Genomic DNA, 14,688 nt, shown 5'->3' with positions numbered 1-14,688 from the left:
AAGCAAATCTGCCTCCTCACTACCATAGTAAGATCCATAACAGAACACTCCCAACATGCCGTGATGCCAAATTCCCAGCTCTGGCTTCTCAACAAAGATAAGTCCCACTGGTTTTGCCTACTCAATTCTCCTCTACAATTATACACTTCTGCTTTTCTCTTTCCAAAGCACATCCACATCTGCCAACTCAGATGTATCATGGTGTTAGTACCCCTGCGACTCAGATAGGAAAGGAGATATCATGCACAAATTATGGTTGAAGAATATTCCCCATCATCAGAATATTTACCAACCAGATCACATACATCTTCTCCAAAATGACAGGGGGAAGTATTCATTGAATATGAAGAATAGCTAGATAGTCAACCACCCAGAGTGTGCAGAAAGACAGAATGCAGCTGTTAACATGATGATGATAATATCAATATTAATTTATATTTATGGGATGCTTATTATTATTGGTGGGGGGGTTCTCCCCATTTTGCTGTACATTTTCATATTAGTCCATGGGGAATAACATTTTTTCCCTTCTTCCAATAGGTGAGGGGATTGTTATATAAAAAGTTTCTAATCTCTTTTTTCCATCCTGTTACTCTTTTCCCAGCAAGCATTGTTGTTATTAAATGGACCCAGTAGAGCCTGAGACATTCTTCAAGCCCTATTTTTAAATAGCAGGTGAGAGTGCTGTGTGTTAAAGACAGGGTTTTACTCTCTGCCCTTCCAGGCTATATCCCATGCAGTAAGGTCCCAGGGGGCATGTACAAGGCCTACATCCCAGGCCTGGCCCCCTGCCTCTATTTCCAGCTCCTTGCACACGCACATGGTAGAGTGAGTGGACCCTAAGTTTGCTCTACCAACTTAGAATCCCAGTGGGACTTGAGGAAGACTCAGTTACCCTCCTTTCCAGAACTACAACTTATGCTTTGGTACTACTTACCAGAGAGTCCTGCAGTGGGGGAGTGTGAAACGGAGGATTGAGCAATATGTGTGGTAGGTGGGCTGAATAATGGTCCCCCAATGCTGTCTACATCCGAACCCCCAGAATCTGTGAATGTGTTATCCTATCTTACACTGTATATTAATTTCTTAGGGTTACCATAGCAAATTACCACAAACTGGTGGCTTAAGACAACAGAAATGTATTCTTTCACACTTCTGGAGGCCAGAAGTCCTAAATCAAGGTAATTCCTTCTTGGGGGCTCAGAGGGAGAATCTGTTCCATGCCTCTCTCTTAGTTTCTAGTGGTTGCTGACAACACAACCCTTGGTCTTCCTTGGCTTGTAGACTTATCACTCCAATTTCTGCCTCTGTTGTCACATGGTGTTCTCTTGGTATGTCACTTCTGTCTCTGTGTCTTCACGTGGTATTCTCTTCGGCGTGTCTGTGTCCAAATTTCCCTTGTCACATAAGGACAGTAGTCATTGGATTAGGGCCCACTCCCACCCAGAGTAGCCTAATTTGGATTTCCAAATAAGGTCACATTTACTGGTAGCAGCGACTAAGACTTCAACATATCTTTTTGAGAGACACAATTTAACCCACAGTGCATGGCAAAAAAGACTTTTTGCAGATATGGTTAAGGATCTTGAGATGCAGAGATTATACTGGATTATCCAGTGTGCCCAAGGTAATCGCAAGGGTCCTTATAAAAGGGTGACAGGAGGGTCAGAGGTCAGAGAGGAGAAGGTAGAGATTGGAGTGATGCAGCCAGCCACAAGCCAAGGAATGTCGGCAGTCCTGAAAGCTGGAAGAGGCAGGAATAGATTCTCCCTTGGAGTCTCCAGAAAAAATATTAGCTCTGCTGACACTTTTATTTTATCCCCTTAAGACTCATTTCAGATTTCTGACCTCCAGAACTGTAAGAGAATAAATTTTGGTGGTTTTAAGCCACAATGTTTGTGGTAATTTGTTACAGCAGGAACAGGAAATGAACATACTAGGTTATTTTAAAAAATCAGAATTTTATAGTTTGTTTTCCATTAATACTTGGAGACACAGTTCCCTTAACAAAGGGAAAAGAGTTACTGGTAGAATTTGAACACCAAAATCATGCCACAAACCTATAACAACTAGGTTATACTACTCAGCTAAGCCCTCTTGAGGGAGAATCTCATGAACTCTTCAAAACAACCTCCTGCAGTATGTACCCTCACTATTCCTAATAAAGAGCTGAGAAAATTGAGTTCAAGGGACATTAAGTAACTTGTAGCTAGTAAGTAGTGGAGTTAGAATTTGAACTCATGTCAATCTGACTCTAACACTTAGATTTTTCTTTATCACTAAGCCATACTCTTCTCCCATGCATCTGTAGTCAGACACATGACCTCACTGAACACAGGACGTAAAGCCTGATCTTCAAATGGTGCAAAAATGCCACACTTGTCATTTGTCTTTCATACAAAAGAAACAGCCACTGTTCACCTCACCCCAAAAGGGGAGGTGGTGAAAGAGAGACCAAGTAAACATCTTCTTGCCACAAATGCTATTGTGAGATAATCGATCAGTCCAGCAAAGCCTCTTCTAAAGCCAATGAACAGTTAATGGTGCCAATATCCAATTGGCAGAAGAAGAAGAGCCTTGGGCACTGCATGTGCCAGAGGAGTCTGGCTTGTGCACCAAGCTGATCTGTTCTTCCAAAAACTGAATATGAGAAAATCATCCTCTCTTCCTTCTTTCTTTGGGCTATTTCTGAGACACTGGAAGGCTGTCCAACAGAGACAGCAAACTCGATGAGGTCACCATGTCTGACGTCTCACTTCTGCTGTCAGGGCCTAACACGGTCCCTGGGGTGTAATATCCCTCAATTACTTAATGAATGAAGTGAATAGGAGTCAGACATGCCTAGATCCAGACCCATTTCTATTACATATCAACTGTGTTCACTTGAGTAATTCTCTTCACCTCGCTGAACTTGTTTCCACATCTATGAGATAAAGATTTAAAATGCGGGTAGCAATGGCTTCGTCTTATGGAGCGTTACAGAACTTAGTAAAAGGTTCTTCACAAAAGTTATTTCTTAATAAGTGTCCATGAGTGAGTCAACGGATGAATGGATGGATGGATGGTAAAGATAAGTTGGACACATGCTTCTTGCCCCAAAATGAGGCTAATATTGCAAACATTCATCCCTCTACAAAGTGCCCAGGAAACCCTGCCTACTCCCACTTCTCAATGCTGTTGGTGGACTCAAGACAGCCAGAGGTTCCCCAGGGGCCACCAGCTAGGTCAGAGTTACACAGAAACAAATTACAAGTATGATTCAAATGATTTTCACATACACAGTTTTCCTCATTTTCACACACATTGGTTTGTGTGTCTGTGCATTCCGTTTGTGTTTCAGTAGAGCATATGAAGAAGTATAAGCCCACACCACATAGAATTAAGGACACAATGCAAGTTTGCAGTTTTTTCCCCTCCTCCGGAAGGCCTCTCAATTCTTTTATTTCTTATCAATATTTCTGTTAAGAATTTCAAATGATTGGTGCTGGAACCCCTCATTATGACATTAAAATCAGTGTACCATATAAGAGCTTAAGTGAACCCCCCTCAGCGAGACTGTGAGTGTGATGTAGAGGTCAGAGCAGAGATGAGAGCCCAGGCTGTCACTGACCACCTTGGTCAAGGCACCCTGCCTTTTGAGCTTCAGCCCCTTTATCCTTCAAAGGAGCGACTTACACTTGATCCTTACCTTGGCCCTCAAGATCTCGTGATACGGCCCCGACCTACCTTTCCAACCTCTGATCAACCACTCTTCCCTGCACTCACGCTGCCCTAGTCACACCAGCCTTTTCTATGTTCCCAAACACAAGAAGCTTGTTCACAGTTCATGGCCTCTCCACTTGTTGTTCTCTCTCCCTGGAAATACTCTTCCCTCAAATTTCATACCACTGGCTCCTTCTCCTCCAGCAGGTCTCAGCTCAATGCCTCCACCTTTGAGAGGTCTTTTCTGATTGCCCAATCTAAAGTTGCCATCCAATTAACATCACATGATCTTGTTTTGTCTTCTTTATAGCATTTAAGAACATCTAATATTTTCCTAATATTTATTTGATTTTATTGTTTGCCTCCTTTATTTAGACCATAAGATCCATGTAGATAGGGACCTTATCTGCTTTGCCCATCATTGAATCCCCAGCACCTAAAACAATGCCCGGAATATAAATGGTGTTGAATGAATGAATTCTAAAGCTCCCTCCAGGTGTAATGTTCGATATCATGTCATAATCCACTGCTACTCATATTCCACACCTCTATTTCCCCAAACCACTGTGATTAATAGTAAACCTAGACAAACATGCTGTTGTGTTGCATGAAGGTTCACGTGATAGGAGGTTCCCTGCAGCTATGTCCTGGACAAGAGGTTCTAATACAAGCACTGTGCTTTGGAACTCTACCTGATTTACTGCTAGAGAGTTCCAGCTGGCCACCTCCTTCTTCCCTCTTGGCTCTGGATCCCTTCCTTTTTCCAAACCAGTAGAGATATCACACCAATGTGAGTCAAGTATGTGTGAGCATCTCTCAGGGAGGCCTCCCCAGCGCTCTCCCTTCTTCCCTGCAAGGCCCTCATCCCATCCACTGGACACCTACTCCCATAAGAATTCTATCCAGACTACCTTTCTCTGCTTAAAACAGAAGTGAGAGAAACTCTTCTCTTTATAAACCAGGGGGAAATTTGTATCACGCACAGAAAATAATCAATATATTTAGAAAGTAAAAATATTGACAGTGAAGAGACATAATGAGATCATAACCAAGTCTATTTTATGACTATGGCCATATGAGTGGGGGAAATGGGAGCATAAGTTAAAGGAAAAGCTGGAATGATAAAGGATTGGGACTCAAATTTACAGATTCTCAAAGGACAAGTTCTAGCACCCAAAATTCCTTTGTTCCCTTCTCTGCTATCAGAGGTAGAATCAATCTTATATCTTTCCTCATGTTGAGATTTAGAAAGAACAGAACTGCAGTACTGCTTTGGCTAGAATAAGGGCAGAGAATGAGAAAATGAGATGAGTATAAGAAGATCATAATAATTGTTGCTATATTCATGAGAAACTCATTTCAGTGTATGAAATTCTGTTTGCTCATCTGATTGACCAGTCAGACTGGTGAAGATTACTATGAATGCATTTCATGGGCTGGACTGTATCAAGGAAATATATTTCAACATTTCAATAAGATTTCTAGAATGAGGAAAATGTTCATATATTTTCATTATCTATTCAAATGGTTGCACTTCAACAAATGTACTAGTAATTGATATGGCAGCCCAAAGAAAGTAAAACACAACCGCTTTCCTCACTGAAGACTGATTCCATTTAGAAATGAACAGAAAGAACAAATCACAAAAGCCAGATAAGCCTAATTACTGTCTATTAAAAAAAGTAATGTTCCGATTTTTCAAGAATACTAGATTCTACCAAAAAAAAAAAAAAAGTTCCAGGCACAAACATTTCCAGTTAATGGTAAGCTGCTTATAACTCAGGGAATGGAGAAAATAGCAATGACTTAGATAACAGTGGGGCACAACATAATTTCATGCAAATCATCTTATATGTTAGATAACTCTGATAAAACAGTACATCTAGGTCATGAGTGTTCCTAAGGCTCAGTATGCATAGGAATGCTTTTGCTTTAATCCTCAAATTACCCCTAGCACCGGCATCATGCTTCACCCATAGTAGGAGCTCAGTCAACATTTGCTTCAAGAGAATACAAATCAGCATCCCGCTCCTCTGTATTAGCAAACTTGCTGCCATTTCTCTCTGGTACCTACATTAGAGATGCACAGTGGAGATTTTAAATCACAGGAACCAATTGAGAATCTCGTATTTTACTCTTACAGCAAAGGTTTTAAAAAGTTATGGTATATGGAATATAAATGCAAAGAATTACTGAAGTATAACAACAAAAAACATGCTTGTTCATATCGCTGACCTTTTCTAAATCTTGAAGAAATAAAAATATTCTGGAAAAATAGTACAAATACGTAGTTAAAACAGGAAAATCTCTACCAGGGTCTCTCTCTGGGGTGAATTTACATAAATGTGTGCATGAGTGTGTGTATGTGTGTATCTGCAATATATTCAAAAGTATTTATACCAGGAGCTTATTCGTATGACTACTCTAAACCTTTATATAGAAGGAGGCATTTTCACATCTAGTCAAACTTCAAAACTTGTGAATAATTTTAAAAACAACTTGGGGATATAAGATAACTAATATTTCTAGATCTCATGCCAAAAGGACTTTATGGAGAATTAGCCATGATGTAAAGAAAACTCTTGCTTTCTCTTAATCTGCTGTGTACTCTAGCTATGTAAATTAGCATGAGCTCATAATGATGTCAGCCTAAAATAAATCAGACTGGACATAAACACAAGAAGATTGAGGAAAAGCAGGATTTAATAAAAATGTTAAAGTATACATAATAATAACAGATGCAGGCAGCTCTTCTCTTTGCTGCCTGGTAAGTTATCACCATTTCACCCTAAATATGAAAAATAGCAGTAAACACATTACTGAATACTTTTTGAAACTGTAAATTAGCAAAATACCCAGTCACTACTGGAAAATAAAAAGCTAAGCAAAATACAATTGATAGGTTCTGCTGTGGGATTTCCATTTCTGGGAAGCCACAAAGTCAGTAAGTTTATCACATGGTCCATTGGACTTAGATATTTAGAATACAAAACAACCAAACCCCTGGTTTCATGGTTCAACTATTTTGATTATTTGTTCATTAAACCAGCTCACCTAACCAGATGCTAGAGTGAGGGCTGGGATTTAAGGCCTCAAGTGATATGTTCTATTCAACACACTCATTTTTTTTTTTTTAGACACCTCAAGGGGAATCTAAGACATGTTCTCCCTACGAGCATGAGGGATAGATTCTTTTTCATGGACCATTTGCCTGTGTTGCCATCATTTCCAAAATAATACAAGGCAAGTACTTCTATAAAGTGAATCCAATAATGATAAAAAATACATAAATAATAAACAAAGAACTTGACTGGAAGATCTTACGTCAGTTTACATCTCAGAGATTGCAAAGCAGGCTGATTTTTCTCTGACACAAAGGAGCATTGATCAGCACAAAACCTATCTTGAGCCTGTTTGAAAGAGGCAGAGCAATGCTTGGAGTTTTTGATTTGCAATGTTAGGTTTGATCAGAAGGCCTGGTGTGGATTTGAGAAGTGACTAAAATGTATTATTTGGGCAAGTCAGCTGTAAACAATCTCAGAAAGCTTCTGTGCTTCTCTCTTTAAATTAACCCTCTGACCCTCAATTATCAACTATGCAAGAAAATATCCACTAAGTTTTAATTTAGTCCACCAATAGCTTCCCCACATCTCTCCCAAATCATGATCCAGGTATGTCATTTGAGTTTTATTTAACTATCTGAGCACAAATGTCATTGGACATAAATCATGAGTTTTGGCCAAGGACCTCAGGCAATAGTATCAGACACCAAAATGAGGTACCCAACCAAAATTGTCTGTTTTCAAAATGGGTAGCTGAGACCGGCTTTATGACTCTAGGAGTCTCTTTATGACTCACTTACATTAAGGGAATAAAGGTGTTGAGAGCAGGAAAATAAAGAGAGGATTTGTACAGAGATTTCTTGGATAGAGCTGCTGCCATGTGGCCACCTCCTTTCCTTAAAGGTAAAGGAGGGGTAGGGGTGCTTCAAGGAGACCACCTAGAGAACTTGAAACTGGAGTTGGAGAGGCAAAGTGGACTGGGGTCTGACTTCCCATTTCCTCCTCCTGCTCCCTTCCCCTTTTTTCTCCCTCCCGCACCCCCAGAAATCTAGACCAGGAGTTGGCAAACTTTTTCTGCAAAGAGCCAGATTGTAAATATTTTAGGCTGTGCAATCCATGTAGTCTCTTTCATGTTGCAGTGCAAAAGCAACCATAGACTACGCATAAACAAATAGGTGTAGCTGTGTCCCAATAAAACTTTATTTAAAAAAACAGGCAGCAGGCCAGAGTTGGCCCATGGGCTATAGTTTACCAGCGCCTGATCTAGAGGCTGACAGAGCCTGATCTGGAGGCTTACAGACATCTCAGGCAGCAGAGCCCGGAGAGTGGCTGCTGCATTGTGGTCAGTCTACTTGACTACAGTTCTTAGGCAAAGATGCTTGAGGGTTTCCCACGGTCCAGATTAGGACCAAGTTGGGAAGTGAAAGCCAGCCTGGAACTGCTTGAATTCTGCTCAAAAGGACTGCCTGAAAGGGCACTAGAACTCCAACAAGGAGATTATTGTAGAGGAAATTGCCAGAATGTAAGGACGTAAGCAGGGAATGCAAGTACTAAGTAGAGAGGGTGTGAGTGAGGAAGAATAAAGAAGCATACTAGAGGTTTCTACTGTAGCTAGCCCGCTGGGGTTGGGCAAGAACCTAACAACTCCAATGAGATCTATTTGCTCTTCAAGTGCCCATAAGACTTTTATTGCCTCAGAATGCCTCAAGAGGGCCTCCAGGAGCTTTCCACTCAAGGCAGAGAAGACCTTCTTTCAGTGAATAAATTTTAAAGGAAGCTTGGAAAACAAAAAAAGAACTTGCATTTTCATTACATTCCACAAGTTACTTGGTTCAATATATCAGATACAGAAACATCCCCTCCCCACACCTATACATGAAAAAAGAAATAGATAACTGAAACTACTCTCTGGGTTATCAACCCAATTAAATAACACTCCCATGAGTGCACCAATTCTCTAGTATCCACTTTAGTTTAAGTCAGTGGTTCTCAAACTGTAGCAAGCATCAGACTCATCTGGAGGGCTTCTTAAAACACAGATTCTTGGGCCTACCTCTAGAAATTCTGATTCAGTAGGACTGGGGTGGGGCCTGAGAACTTGCATATCTAACAAGTTTCCAGGTGATATTGATGCTTCTGGTCCAGGACCACACTTTGGGAACCAGTGATTTAAGCCAAGCCTGGTTTCTAGCTGTGACTTGTTATTTCATCAAGAATAGGACCTTCTAGTGTTAGTTGGGCAAATATCAACACTTTAGTTGTTCACATGAGTCATTAGTCATTCCAGTTCAGTTTCCACAGAACAGCTATGGCAACAAAATGATTCAATTGTGTTGCCAACACCATCTACCTCTTTTGGTATCTTGGCTAACTTTTTTCAAGGAACCTGGATTTTCTGGCCTTGCCTTTCCTTCACTCACATATAACATGCTGGCAGTTGCCTGTCAATATCAAGAATTTTACATAATGTCACCAATCTATCCAGTGCAAAAAAGCATATTGAAGAGAGTTTACAGACATATTGTCTGACATTGTCATGATCCATGAGTGGCAGAAAATAGACACCCAGTGAGTAGGCAGATTTCCATCTGGTAAGAAGATGGCTGTAATGAGCACCAATGTGAAATGACAGATAGTAATAGACACTAGAAAGTTGATGGGAAAATTAGCTTTCCTCATTTCACATCTGCACGACAGGGGGAGCTGCCAATCACCGTCTCCAGAGAGGGAGGCTTATCTGGGTTCCCAACCACGTGCAAAGCCATGTTCTCCTAAGTTAAAAAAAAACTCATGGAAAAAAAATAGAATCAGTCTGTTAGAGAGCTTTAAACAAATGTGGGGCTGCGAAACAAGCTGTTGCAAATTGGCACAGAGAATGCAGAAAATCAATGTGAAATGAAAGCTGCCTCTCCCAACAAAATAAAGCAGGCAATTAACTCTTCCTGCTCTTGGTGCAGCCTAGAAGCCATTTAAACCCCAGAATGCAGGTTACTAGGGAATGGGCCAATGCTTTAGATACACAGCATACTCTCTCCTATAGCTTGGGTGGGTAAGTGCATAAGAAATAGGCATGCAGGTGGCAAGGAAGAACCAACTAGGCTTTCATATATACATATCTAAATATATCTAAACATATATATTTTATATATATACACATATACATATGTACACAAATGTGTGTATGTATATATGTATACATATATATATTTGTATGCACACACATATGCAAACACACACAATGAATAGGCACATGAGACTAAGAACAGATATTTGAATCTCAAAAATTATACTTGCCTAGGTTGCCTAGGTTGAATAGGAATAGCAAAGCATCTCACAAGAGTCTTAATAATATTCACATAGAGAAACATAAAAATTCACCACCAAGTTAAAAAGCAAATTAGTGAATATAAGAATTCGAATTTCCCACGTTTGGCTGTTCAACTCTCTCTCTGTTTTGAATTATATACAAATGATAATGAGCAAAAGGAGATAACTAAAATAATTACAAAAGTCCTGAAAAGATACTCCTTAAAAGGCAAGGATATTGATATATTTCACTAATTAATGTTACAAGAATATTGCTCTGAACCAGAATACAAGACAAGCACAAGAAAGATGAGCTATACCTTTACCAACAGAATTCAAAAGGGTCATTCATTATAGTATCAACATACTTGTAAAAATGGAAAGTTTATTTGGAAATTAATTAGTATGCTTATGTGTAAGCATAGTACCAGTCAAGATACTTTCTGCTGCAGTAACAAACAGCCCCCAGATCCAGTGATTCAGTACACAACAATACTGTGGTGTACTCTTTGCTTACACTATATGCAATGTTGGTCAGCAGGGGGGTTCTGTCAATCACAGTCACTCAGGGGCTCACAGTGATGGAAACGCTGCGTGGATATGTGTTTCCACGAACATGAGGCAAGATAGGGAACACAGAAAAACCACACATTTGTTCTTAAACTTTCTGTCCAGAAGTGACACAAGTTACTTCTCAGTTTCATTGACTAAAGTAACTTTTAAAAAGTTCATATCTAACCTTAAAATGAGTTGAGGAATGAAATCTTTCTGTGTTCCCAGAAAAAGGAGTACTAGAAACATGTAGTGAACAGCACCAATGACTACAATTACCACCATTTCTTGCCTGGACTACCGCAATTAACTCTTTGCCAGTCTACCTGTTTCCACATAGGTCCACCTCTAATCTCTTCACACAGCATCCAGAGAGAGTGAAGTTTTGTGGTTTTTTTAAACATAAATTTAGTAGTCTTGTCAGTCTCATGCTTCAATACCCTCCAGAGGCTTTGCATTGAACTTACAATGAAATTGAGCATCTTAATCACAGGTTACAAGGCTTTGCATGATCTAACCCCAGGCTACATCTACGACCATACTTCTACCCATTATTTGATCCAGTCAAAGCTCTTTCCAAGACCCACCTCACTCATAGCCACATTGGTCTTCTTTAAGTTTCCTGAATTTATGAAGCTTTGTCCATGCACTATTCCCTTTGCATCCTTCCCCCATTCATGACCTGACTTACTCTTACTCATTCCTTCGACATTGGACTTTCACGCTCCACCAAATCTCTCTCACAGACCTTACTTTTCTTCTTCATAGCAACTAACAGGTTTTTAATTATAAATCTATAATTATATAGTTATTTATGTGTTTATTTAATATCTTTCTCCCTCTGTAAATTCCCTAAGGGAAAGTACAATGTGGTTTTTTTCCACCATCTAGACAGCACTTACCACACTGCATGCCATACAGTAGTCATTCAACTACTATATGAATATGTAAATTCAACACAATTCTACCACCACTGTCTAATAAAGATCAAGAAATCAGTTAAAACATGTGAAGCAGAAAGCAACTAATCTGGAATTTAAAGTGAAAATCCAAATGTTAGAAGTAAACGTGGCTTTATGTTTTTGTCTACATTTCAGAGTTTATAAAGAAGATTCACATCCAACGTGACAAATGATCCTTCAAATCCATAGTAGGTAGGTCAGTTAATGGAGTTACTATTTTACAATGAGAAAATAGAAGCTGAGAGATATGAAGAGACTCGCCCAATTTTAGACTGCTAGTAAAAAGCAGAGCCAGAAGGTGAATAAGAGACTTCTGACTGTACATCTGCTTCACTTTCCACATGTCATCCTGTCTCTTGATTCAAGAAGGTCAGCCTTAGAAGTATTCATGTGGGGACAGTGTTCATGAAAGGAAAATTATTAATATAACACCTGGGCCGTATTCTGAATAGATATGAAGAGGATGACCTTCAGTCTCACTATGCATTTCAGAATCTCTGCCCAAAGGAAGTGATTAGGCAAAAGAAGAACTTCATCAAGGGTTCAGCTTTATAAATATATCTCTCCCATATATCCTTAAGGACCTTGGAAGCTCCACCTTTAGATCACACCAAGGCATGTTTCTGAGAAGTCTTTATAAAATATCTGTGGCTTTTGGTAGGCGTTACATATAAAGCTATGACTACATTCATTCAAGAAATATATTTGGACACCTACTGTATGCCAGAGGCTGTGCATGATGCAATATACCAGGTTAGCTAGGAATGGAGTCAGCAGCTTATGTTTTAGTGGGAGTAAGGATTATAGTAGAAATGCAGAGTAGGTCTGGGTAGAACCCCATGGAAGAAGGTGGAGGAAGGAAATGAGCAGTAATTGTTGGGGGTCAGGGGTACGAGGAAGCTCATAAAGGCACCAACCACCTTGGAACAAAAAGAAGAAACACAAAAGGAGGGAAAGGAGAGGGAAAAGTGAAAAGAGGATGAGAACACAGAAGATAAATGTCACAATTATGTTCTACATGTGACTAATCAACTAGATCCTGGTTTGAGAAGAATACTCTTATAGCTTTTGAGTTCTTCTCATTAATTTATCTGAGGATTTAATGAATGAATTTTCAGCCACTGTAAAATTGAGCTCCACTCCCAATCCCCAGGCACAGGTCCTTCCAACACCAACTGGAGCTAGACCCTTTTCTCTCTCCCTCTCCCCACAGGTTCCAACTCCAACCTTTCCCTTTTTCCTTCAAACACTTCACCATTTCCAGTTCCTGCCACATGGTGCCCCCAGTGCGTGCTTCTCCTCGTTCTCAAAAAAGAGATTTAAAATCACTGTTAGGTAGAGCTGAACTAGAAACAAGGAAATCCACCTGGCTGGGCAGATAGTCATGATAACTTATCACACAAAGAAAAAGGTACTAAATAGTTAGATTGGCTATAATTCCATTCACATCCATATAAAAGAGCTGCATAAAATATTAAACGTGTATAGCCACTTGCTTCAGAGATAAATGATAAGACTCATTAGTCTTGACAAGAGAACTTTTTAAACATGAAATTAAGTAATGAAGATCCTCAAGAGGCTCTGTAGAAAACAGTGCACATTCAGAAATAGTCTACATGCTGGAATCCAATGTAAATTAGGTCATTGCTCCAGCAATAACCAAGACTTTTTGAAGAAAGAGAAACTAACGTTTCTTTCTCCCAAGTAGGAAAAGGATCAAATCACTTCTGAACCTAAAACTTTCATAACCAACAGAAAGGGCAGCTTGATACAATCAAGAGAATTTTTATCAACATGCCTATACATCACACCCTGCACATGTTTCTTACAATTCTCCTGGCTATTCTTCATACAATGATGTCTGCCTTTGGCAGTCATTTATTTCTAATGACTTGCTTGCAGAGCAGAAATGTCCATAGACCCTGGGACCCACTTAGTCTGCTGCAATAGGCAACTCAAAAGGGAACTTGCCTACAGGTAAGGAAGGAAGGAAGCGACCCTCAGAGGCTAACTTCCTGTAGCTCTCAGAAAGGTTCTCCGTGACCATCTCATATAAAATACCACATACATTCATTATTCCTCATCCCTATTACCTAGCCTTACTTTTCTTTACAGCATTTACTACCCCTCATATACTCATATGTATACACACACACATATTCACACACATACACATGCATATTTTTTTATCTATTTATTTAATCTACCATAATGAAAATTTCTTTAAAAAGAGGTCTTTGTTTAGTTCACCGATGTATTCTTAGTGTCTTGAACAGTGCACAAACGTTGTAGGTGTTCAATAATTATCTGTTGAATGAATAAATATTTTCCCCATGTTACTGCCTGGCTGGGAGGAAGAGACAGAGTAACAGGCTAAATAGATGTCCTAGACACGATTCCATTCTACTCTAAATCATGCAGGCTGAAAATGTAAATGAAGACCTTCCTATGGTTTGCATAGACAGCAGAGACTGCATAAATTACTGTTCTAGGGTTAAAATGGAAGTTTGCTTCAGCACTAAATGATGGATATTCTATGCTATCCACCTCAAATAAGCCTAAAGTTGAGGATAAAAATCTCAAGAAAGTGTATTAAATCCAAGACAATATTCAGAGTGAATTAATAAAGGAAAAGGTGAAGACTGGTAATTAAAGGAAAGCAATGATACAAAAGAAATTCATTTATCTTAAAAGCTTACTTTAAAGTTGAAATTTGGCTTATTTTCTTCTCATTAATGATAAATAATGTGTTCAACTTAATATTTGACCTAAAAAAAGGTAAGAAAAAATAATGGAGAGAGTGGAAATGCTAGCTCCGCTGCTTACGAGCATCGTGTCCTGAGGCAAATTACTAAACCTCTCCAACACTAAACTGATGGTTGGCTAAATAAAGTGGTGGTGGGGGGGGTTCACTAACAAATTCCTAATGTATAAGGTCATTGCTAAAGTACCTACCCCTAATAGGCTGGGCTGAAGAGTTGTGTCCACCTGGTGGCAAAACTCTTGCTGGGTCATGTTTTGAGCAGTAAAGAAATCCACTTTGAAAGCTACACTTACAAAGTCACTGATGTGAGCGACAGAAATGCTCACACCCCTGAGCTCTT

At 39.5% G+C, this 14,688-nt stretch overlaps 1 protein-coding gene across 2 annotated transcripts in view; it reads right to left on the bottom strand.

The window, feature by feature from the left end:
• The window catches only part of KCTD16 (potassium channel tetramerization domain containing 16), a 232,175-nt gene that overhangs the window by 59,174 nt on the left and 158,313 nt on the right, over positions 1 to 14,688 (bottom strand). The gene's annotated exons all lie outside the window — the stretch shown is intronic.

Source organism: Diceros bicornis, chromosome 1 (genome assembly GCF_020826845.1).
Source record: "Diceros bicornis minor isolate mBicDic1 chromosome 1, mDicBic1.mat.cur, whole genome shotgun sequence".
NCBI classification, from domain to species: domain Eukaryota; kingdom Metazoa; phylum Chordata; class Mammalia; order Perissodactyla; family Rhinocerotidae; genus Diceros; species Diceros bicornis.
This window is presented reverse-complemented; position numbering and strand designations above follow the sequence as displayed.